The sequence below is a fragment of the Macrotis lagotis genome, chromosome 2 (genome assembly GCF_037893015.1).
Source record: "Macrotis lagotis isolate mMagLag1 chromosome 2, bilby.v1.9.chrom.fasta, whole genome shotgun sequence".
Classification (NCBI taxonomy): domain Eukaryota; kingdom Metazoa; phylum Chordata; class Mammalia; order Peramelemorphia; family Peramelidae; genus Macrotis; species Macrotis lagotis.
Window position 1 is genome coordinate 19,923,491 of NC_133659.1, and position 10,324 is coordinate 19,933,814.

General features: G+C 45.2%; 1 long non-coding RNA gene across 3 annotated transcripts in view; it reads right to left on the minus strand.

Moving 5' to 3' along the window:
• Positions 1-8,977: 8,977 nt before the first annotated feature.
• The window catches only part of LOC141512410 (uncharacterized), a 49,010-nt gene continuing 47,663 nt past the window's right edge, over positions 8,978-10,324 (minus strand). For all 3 annotated transcript variants that reach the window (XR_012475487.1, XR_012475489.1, XR_012475488.1), the window contains 2 exons: positions 10,009-10,104; positions 8,978-9,454 (listed from right to left, as the gene is read on the minus strand). This is a non-coding gene — a long non-coding RNA (uncharacterized LOC141512410). The remainder of the gene's footprint in view (positions 9,455-10,008; positions 10,105-10,324) is intronic.

Consider the following 10,324-nt stretch of genomic DNA (forward strand, 5'->3'; position numbering starts at 1 on the left):
GTGTTCTGAAACTCAACCTTCCAGTCCTGGACTGGAGCAGGCCCTGGAATGCCTCCTTCACATGGCTGACATTCTTTCATAAAAGCCAACAGGAATGAAAAGTGGATACCTGGAATGGATAAAGAAGCACAGAGGGTGGAGGGGGAAGGGAATTCCAGGACGTGAATCTGAAGGGCACCCTCATCAGTGAGTTATCTGCTGACACCAGAAGCCGAACTTTCCAAAGAGGTCCTCCATCCGGGGGAGAGGAATTGGAATGAATTCATCTATGGGCCTGGTAATCATTAATAACTCGAGAGTTTGGGCTCAGTGAGAGGCAACCAGGTGTGATAGAAAGAACCCTAGTTAAAGCTGGGTCACCTTGAACCATTTAGTTGACCCACCAGCCTCAGTTTCCCCCCCTCTGGAAAGGGAGCTGTGTGAAGCAGTGGAGAGAGTGCTAGGAGGGGAACTCCCTCGAGTTCAAATTTTGGCTCAGATTATCATGAGATAACAGAACCAGAGGTAGAAGAAACCTTAAGATTTATTTAGTCCAGGGGTTCTCCATCTGTGTTCCCCAAAACATTTATAGAATGTCCATGAGATCGAACCTATTTTTTAGAACAATACTAAAACTTTTTCATTTCTAATTTGGTAAACATCTCTAGCAATAACTCATGGAAACCAAAGCTCTTTGGAAGAGATAAATCATTTTATAAGTATCAAGGAGCCCTGAGACCAAAAGACTTCAGAATACTAATCTGGTTCAACTTCCTCATTTTTATAAATGAGGAAAAGAGGGCCTCCAAAATGACTTTGCCTAAGCTCATGCCCGTTCAGCTGTATTTGGTCTTGCTGCCTCAGGTCTTTTGCCTCTCCCATCCCTTTTCCTTAATTTCAACCTGACTGTCCCATTCCTACTCATTCAGCCCTCACGGCTCCTCATTAAGTATCCAAAACAACTTTACCCCAACCCACCTTTCTGTCCTTACTATACTTTATTCCCCTTCCCAGGCTCTATGATACAGACAAACTGGCCTTCTGGCTCTTTTGACACAAGATCTTCCTCCCACACTGGTCCATCCTCCCTGTCTGGAATGCCCTCGCTCTTCACCTCTGCCTCTTTGTATGAAGGTATTCCTGCCCCTCCCCAACTCCTAATGATACCTCTTCCCAACTTTCTAGCTTCACAGATCCCCACTGGTTGCCATTGGCAGACATGATGAGTTGAATACACCCAAGCAGACATATATTGCTGCCTTTCTTTTAAAAAGTCCCCTTGGTGGTCATGGCCATTTAATGATCATTCTTCTTTCTCTTTCCCTCCTTCAACCTCCCCTTTCTTCTACCCAAAGACACCTCACTTGTCCTTTCATTGGTTGCCCCCTTTCTCCACGCAGTTCCCAAGAGACCTTGGAGACCACCCTGAAAAGTCAAATCTGACGTATCAGCAGCTTCCACAGTCCAGGTCCAAAGGCTTCCAAGGAAAGAATGAAGCTCATTAGCTCAAGGCTACTTTTTCAGGCATCTTCTAGGCTCCCACACAAATGAGCAATTGTCCAAAGCAGAGACAGTCTGACCCAAACCTTAAGGTGATGGGTAAGGCTGAGGAAAGATAGCATGGGCATCATTAGACATGGGGCAAAAATAATTCCAGATGTTGCCTTTCTTTATGAGGAGAGAAAAAGAAATAAAAACCTGCTGGTAATGCCATAGAGAACCATTGCTCTGTAAAAACTGAACATATCTCAGGTGACCAAAAGCTTGTAGCCAACTTGTATTCAGCAGCTAGTAAACAAGGATGTAGTGAACATCTGTGTCCTCATCAATGTCTAATCCCTTGCCGCAGGGCTGATGGGCCAGGGGCTGTTAGATAGCCAACCATCAAAGGAGCTGAAGGAACTGTCTCCTTGTGCTGTCCAATCTCTCTGGTAGGGCCTGGGTTGGTGGGAGGAACATGTCTAGATAAGTATCAGAACCTGGCAAACAGTAGGTGTTTAATAAATGTGAACTACCCATTGATTCCAAAGCATCAGATGAAGGTTGCTTGGAGACAGGTAGCTAGAATGAGATATGTAAGTTTTATGAAGGCAGGAATTCTTTTCATGTTTTCCTCTGTATTCCCAGTGCCTAGCTTCTTATGGTTGCTTCATCTATGACTTTTGATTGATTGATTCCAAAGCACTGGGTGAAAATGATTCAGATTGGGAAATGGAATGATAGAATGATAGAAGCTTCTGCAGGGTAGAGGATAGTTCATGGTTTTCTGAATGCATTTTTTTGTTGGGGTTTTTTTTGCAAGGCAGTGGGGTTAAGTGGGCCCAAGGTCACACAGCAAGATAATTATTAAGTGTCTGAGGTCACATTTGAATTCAGGTCCTCCTGTCTCCAGGGCTAATGATCTATCTACTGCACCACTTAGCTGCCCCATGTTTATCTACTGTATATCACCAAAGCTTGACCCATAGCTGGCTCTTAATAAATGCTCTCATGCCCTGGAAGCTGTTGACCTGAAAGAGCATGATACTGGAGAAAACACATGGGGATTTGCTGCTTGGACTTCTGGGAATTCACCTTCAATTCTGTTTATCCAGAATGACAACCTCTGTTCCCGCTCTCCCTCAGGAGATCATCATCGAGACAGAAGGAGTTAACACGTGTGAAAACTGATAGCGATAAAGTATTCAAAGTCTACTTGAACTCAGAGGCAACTCTGGGGCACGCCACTTAACTTCATGCTCCCAGCAAATCACCAAGAGCTTAAGTTGCAGATAAGTTAGTGGTGCCTACCAGTGGAGAGACATTCCACAATGGAAGTTCTCCTCAGCAATCCATCCAGAGGGGGCAGCTAGGTGGAGCAGTGGATAGAGCACCAGTCCTAGAGTCAGGAGGACCTGAGTTCAAATTTGACCTCAGGTGCCTAATAATTGCCTAGCCATGTGACCTTGGGCAAGTCACTTAACCCCATTGCCTTAAAAAAATAAAATTAAAACAATCTAAGATAATATTTCAAACCACCTCCTCTCCATCTCCCAGAATTATGGCGCTGGGGACAGAGGGGTAAACTGAACAGTGTCCAGGATACCCAGACCCATCATCAGAGAAGGGAAACAAATGGATTGTGACTCCTACTAATAATTTCTGTCCTCTCTTTTCATCTCTTCATTCACAAAACACTTTCCTGTCTCAGTCCCCGCCCTCAACACTCACCTAGAGACTCCTGATTGATTTGACTGCCTTTAGTCTCTAATCCACTCTAATCCACCCTAAAGCATAAATTTATTGCTGTTCAGTCAGGTTAGATTCTTTGTGACCCCATGTGGGGTTTCCTCGGCAAAGATACTAGAGCAGTTTGCCATTTTCTGCTCCAGCTCATTTTATAGATGAGGAAATTGAGGCAAACAGTGAAGTGATTTGCCCAGGGTCATAGAGCTAGTATCTGAGGCTAGATTTGAACTCAAGTCTTCCTGACTCCAGGTCAAGTCAGATTTCGCCTGTTAAAAAAAAAAATCTGACCATGTCTTAAAAGCCTCAACTGCTCCTTCTTAACATAAAATAATATTTATTATTATTATTATTATTTATGAAGCCCCTCACATTCTGCTTCTCTCTTTTTCCAGATTGATTTCACGTTACTCTTCATATATTCTGCCCTGGTGATGAACTGATTTATCTGCTCTTCCCCATATACGTTCTGTCCCCCACCTCTCTGTCTTTGTATGTGACCCCCCATGCCTTTCATAGTCTTCCTATTCAGTCCCTTCCCATGATGCCAGGGTGCCTCTGAATCAAATCAAAACAAATTGAGTTGAATTAAATTGACTTGAATTGGGGGAGTCAGCTCAGTTGCACCTCCCTTGTTGTACAACTCCCATATTTGGATAAAAGGTTCCCTGGTCTGATCCTGCCAGAAGCAGCCCCCACCCCCAGCACCCCAACCTGTGCAGTCTCTGGCTAATGACCAGCCATTCCTTGGGCCTGGCAAATCCAGAAGGTTGGACCGAGGCGTACACACGAGATTGGCAGTCCAAACTAACAGGTTTCCAACCCATCTGGGACCAGGGGCCTGGACATGGAAAGAATGGTCAGTACTCTCGCAGGGATCCAGAAGCGTTTTGTTTCCCCAGCTGTGCTTGCAAGGGAATACTTTGAAAATGCTGCATGGGGCAGGCGTATTGTGCTTGGCCCAGCCTCTCGGCAGCTCACTTAGGAAGTGAAGTCAGAAAAGGGCAGAATTTCAAACAGAATGGGTGACACAGAAAGAAATGCCCGAACAGTGAAAACTCTCATCAAAGCTGTATGAGGATGGGAAGTCGGTTTCTTTCTGTCTTGCTGAAGTGTTGATGGGAAGGGAGCTCTCTATTAGAAAAAAGGAGCCATCTCAGTGGGGACAAGCACCAGTTCAAGAGCCGGGGCTGAATATGGGCGGCAGTTTCCTTCCAGATTTGGCTTGGGTATAAATCTCGAGAACAACCCAGAGGCCCTTCTTTCAGAGGCTAAGGAAAAGAAGGGTTTAGTCAGAGAATCATAGATAGGGGATGGAAAGGACCACAGATGTCATCTCATCCAGGGCCCTTGTTTGTCAAATGAGGAAACTGAGACCTGGGAAGGGGAAAGACTTGGCCACCTGGATATAGGAGAAAATAATGAGTAAAAACCAGCAGCTTAGGAGTACAAGAAAGGCCATGATGAGGCCGCCCATGACTGACTTTCTAGGAATGATACAGGTAACATCATCTAAAAGTTTTCAGTTGGGGGAGAGAGAGAGAGAGAGAGAGAGAGAGAGAGAGAGAGAGAGAGAGAGAGAGAAAGAGAAACAGACAGAGACAAAAACAGAGACAGAGAGCAGAGAGAGAGAGAGAAACAGACAGAGACAAAAACAGAGACAGAGAGCAGAGAGAGAGAGAGAAACAGACAGAGACAAAAACAGAGACAGAGAGCAGAGAGAGAGAGAGAAACAGACAGAGACAAAAACAGAGACAGAGACAGAGAGAGAGCTTGGCCAAATATATAGGTAATTCAGATAGAGTGGACCTAGAAGTCTACTCAGTTCCAGATCATGAATCCCAGAAACAACAAAATCAACTGGTGTCGATGTGACTCTATACAAAACCCTCTTCGGTGATGATCCTTCAGGACCCGAAGGCTGCCAGCCCCTCCCTCTGCCCAAGTCTTCTCTCCTCCAAACAAAACATCCCAAATGGCTCGGACCCTTTTTCCTGACTTGCCCAGAGTCACGTGGGTAGGACATGTGAGCCAGAATTTGAACTCTGCTCTTCCTGACTCCAGATCCCCCCCAGTAGTGCCCTTCAGGCCTCACCTGGTAAGTGGGCATCCAGCCTTTGTAGGAGCACGCCCAGATTGGGGAAGTCAGACCTCTCCACTTTGGGACATCATCGATAGTTGGCAAGATTTTCCCTGTCTCAGACCTCAGCTGGGCTCCTTTCTCCTTTCACCTGTTGGTCCTCATCCTGGGCCGTGCAGAACCAGGGTACCATCTCCTCCAGATTCCCACATGGAGCATCCTCCCCAAGAACCCAGCCTTCCTCCTGGGTGAGGCAGGCAGCATCTCCCCAGACTCCGTCTCCTAGCAACTCCCAGGGCCCAGGGCTCCTGGGCTCCACCTCCTCCAGCTCCTTCGGGGCATCCTCAGAGAGGCCCTGGAGCGGATGCTGCCACTCAGCCTCCCTAACCACTGCAGCACCCTGCCCCACGGCCGTCCTCCCCTTCGGGCCCCGGCAGCAGCCCGAGCCATCCTGGGCCAGATCATCTGGTGCTTCTCTGATGAACTGCTGCCGCCATCTGCTGGACATGCCTGCCCCCTGGCATCTGGCCCCGGGGCTCCTGGCTCTCTCTGAGACTGGCCTTGGGAGAGAAAGGAGCAGCTCATCCGAGGGGGAGGGATGGGGAGGGTTCTTTTATCAGACAAGTTCACCACTTACCCTGAACAGCTCAGGGACACATACACAAACACACAATCACACACACACACACACATTCACAATCTCATACACAATCACACACAAAACCACAATACACACAATCACACACACAATCACACACAAACACAAATCACATGCAAAACCACACATACATGCAATCACACATAAACACACAACCATACAAAACCACACATACACACAATCACACAATCACATATAATAACACACAAAAAACCCACACATACACACAATCACACACAGACACACAAAAATCACACTCAATCACACGCATAAACACATACACACAAACACACAATCACACACATACACACAAACACACAATCACACACATACACACTCTCTAATCTTTCATCTTCACTGCTAGCTGGGCTCAAAAGAAACCCTTCCTTTTACCTCTTTCCCTTCCCAGAGGATGGTCTGTGGGCCCCTCACTCAGCCTTTGATGCCCTCTGAGTTTTCTGCCTCTTGGAGGTAAACGCAGACATCAATTTTCCTTTCAATTACTGTAAAACCTAGGGCCATTTCTGGGAAGCTTCATAAGCCTCAAAGTAGAAGTTAATAACAATAGAGAAATAGGGGAGAGCTGAACCCTCTGCTCTGCAGCCCTGCTGTCAAGGGAGACACGCACACATCATACATCCTGTCTAGGGACAGATCATATACTGACACATACAAGACTACCCCATCTTGGATCCCTTCTAGACTCAGGAATATATGTGTGAGTTTGAGATGTGACAATAGATGTCTCTGTGTCTCTATATGCATATATATCCTCCTTAAGAAGAGAAGAGATGTGTCTATGTATGCTATATGTCAAGATGCATATATGTAGATAGCCTTAAAATAGAGGAGATAGGAATCTATATATGATATGTGTCTATAAATGTCTATTTATGTGTGTTTATATATTCTCCTTAAGAATAGAAGAGAGATTGGGGTGGCTAGGTGACACAGTGGATAGAGTACCAGCCCTGGAGTCAGGAGGACCTGAGTTCAAATCCAGCCTCAGACACTTAATAATTACCTAGCTGTGTGGCCTTGGGCAAGTCACTTAACCCCATTGCCTTATGAAAACCTAGAAAAAAAGAATAGAAGAGAGATGAGTGTGTTTATATGCTATGTGTCCATATATCCTCCTTAAGAATAGAAGATATAGGTGGATGTATAGATATGTGTCCACATCTGTATACCTATATATCCTCAAGACTAGAAGGGTGAGAAATGATATATGACATGCCAAGGTATGGTATGGTATGATATGTGTGTATTCCTTCATTAGATTAATCTCAAGAAATCATAAAATCTTAGAATTCAAGTGAGGAGAAAAGGGGGAGGCTTTGAGGGTTACTGGATCACAGCTTTAGAACCATCAGGGATCCCTAAGGCTACCTAGTCAAACACATTCATTTTTCCAGTGAGTAGACCACCGAGACCCAGAGAGGAGAAGCGACTTGCCCGAGATCACCCAGGGAGTAAGTTCCTGAGGTAGAGTTCTTTTTTTATATAGATAAACTTACTTATTTTCATTCATAAGCACATGCATATTTCCAAGTTACAACCTATCCCTCCACCCTCCCTTCCCACCCCCCTCCCATGAGTGGTGAAAAGTCGCATTTTACATTCAAGTTTTGACAAACATGTTTACAGATTAGTCATTTTGGGTATAAGAAATTAGGATTAAGGGAAAGGCATGTATAAGAGATCATTTCTATAAAGTTCATCAGCTTGTGAAGGGTTCTGTATTATTTTGCTTTGTTTTGCTTCCTCTGGATGGGGATAACATAGTCCATAGCTGCTCTACTGCAGTTGTCCTGGCTCTGTGCGCTGCCAGGAGGCGTGAGGCAGATGTCCGCCCCAGGCCTTCTTGACTCCTAGTCTAGCTTTCTGGCTATGAAGCCTCTGCCTGTCCTTTAACTCCTCCAGATGCCTAGAGAACTTCCCTGCTCTTCCTCCCCCCCCTCCAGAAGAATCCTATGGGCAAGGAGAGGAACCTGGGATTCCCAGGCCTTCAAAGGACAGGACTCGCCAATCTATTGTAATTTAGCCAAGCAGGTAGCAATTCATGGAACAACAACCACACTGATGATAACATGTGGGTTTTTTTAAGATTTGCTCAACACTTTCCCTCCCTTATCTCATTAAGCCTCATTATGAGAAGTTCAAGGACAGAGGGGCATGATGGAAAGACAGCTGACCTGGGAGCCAGGATGGCTCAAGGGCCAGTCTCTCCCCTGATCCATACGGACCATACTCTCTGTAAGATGATGAATGGCAGAGCTGGGAGGTGAGTTGGTTAACCCAGCGAAATCCAAGGTCTAGACCAAAAGAGCCACAGCATCCACTGTGAGGGTTGGCTGAGAACTGGAGATGTGATGAACCCCATTTTAGAGATGAGGACATTAGAGCTGAGAGTGTTTGCAGTTTTCAGTTACTAGCCCACAATCTATAAGTATCAGAGAGAGGATTGAAATCTGTCCACTATACCCCAACTGCCTTTCTTTTTTTTTTTAATTTTATTTATTTAAGGCAATGGGGTTAAGGGACTTGCCCCAAGTCACATGGCTAGGTAATTAGTGTCTGGGGTTAAATTTGAACTCAGGTCCTTCTGTTTCCAGGGCTGGTGCTCTATCCACTGTGCCACCTACTAGCTGCCCCCCCCCCACTGCCTTTCTTAAACTCTCAGGGTCTCACTTTCTCCATCCTCAAATGAAGACAATTCTTCCAGGTTCCTTTCATTTCATCCCTAGGCAAACCATTTTATTTCCACTGGAGGCTCCATGATCATGAAAATCAGTTAGAACCTAGTAGAAGGAATGAGAAATGCTTGCCTTTATCTCTGGATGTGGCCAACTCTATAAAAAACCAAAAAACCCTGGAATCCCCAGGAGTCCTTATGTAAAACAAAGCCCCACCCCCACCCCACCCCAAGTTCTTACCAAAATGGATTGGCTACCTAGCAGCTCACCTTAGCAGCTCACCTTTCCTTCCCCAAGGGTATTCAGCAATCAAAAAAGAAACTGGAGATGCCCCCAAAGAGAAGAGTTTATGGATGCCCCCAAAGAGAACAATTGATGGAGAGGGAGGATCAAAATAAACCCTGTATACTTTTCCTAAGATCCTCCTAGGCCATTCTCCCTCTGTAGCTGACCTCCACTTGGTTGTTTTCAATGTTCTTTCCTAGAACAGCTGAAAGATACTTCCCTAAACCAGAGGGCGGGATGTATTCCTGGCACGTCCAATCTGGAAGAATTCAGGAATTGCCTTAATGGACCAAATATTTCAGCTCCAGCCGATTTTTGTGGCTTTACCAAGCCATGGCAAAGGGAACAGAACATACGGTCCTCTGAAAATCTATGAGTAAGCAAGGGTGCTAGGAACCGCTAGGAAGGCCTGGAGGAGAGATCTGGTGAGGATCTGGCAGGTATCTGCAGCAAGATCTTGTCCCTTCCTGCACACGAATCCAGGGAAGCCAGCTCCAGATAATCAGATCCTCTCGGCAGAGCACTGATGGTCTATGGGTACATGAAACATGCCTTGTTGAACTCGCTCACCCACCTCTCATTCATTGCTTTTGCCTAACTTGGTCACAAAACCTAGTACAACGGGGAGGGATGTCTGGAAATGACTGGGATGACAAAGCAAAGGTATCATAGAATTTGAGAGTCATCAAAGTCTTCAGCAAACATCTAATCAACCCCATACACAAAGGAATCTCTGTTTTAACAAGCCCCAGTGGTCATCCAGCCATATTAAACCTTATTTTAAAAACAAACAAGAAACTTCATGGAAAAGCTGGGATTGGCCAATAGTTAAGGATTCAGAATTATGGATTCAAATCTAAAAGGACCCTTAGATGCTATAGCATTCCCAAAGTCCATCATTTTATGGATGAGAAATAGTATTCTCAAGACTGGTTAAACATTCTGCCCCTCTGTTTGCACAGGTGTTTTTCAATGCTCCATACCCTTCTCTCTGTACAATAACAAAATAAATATTTTTGAAAGGAAGAGGGAATTGAGAATAAAGGTGGGTCCCAAGGAAAAAGAAAATTAATAAAAACACATACCATGATCTCCTTGGATTTTCCATTTTGAGTGAAATTCTGTACCAGTCTGTTACCCTTCAGAACCATAATATGAGGAGGAGGGGCTCCTTTTTAAGTCTTTCTCAAAACAGAAAACAGAAAAATAGACATGAGATTCAGCATCAGAGACTCCTGAAGTCAAATCCTTCTTTAGATAACAATGTGATGTTGGACAAGTCAATTAAAAACTTCAAGATAGGGGCAGCTAGGTGGCACAGTGGATAGAGCACCAGCCCTGGAGTCAGGAGGACCTGAGTTCAAATCTGATCTCTGACACTTAATAATTACCTAGCCATGT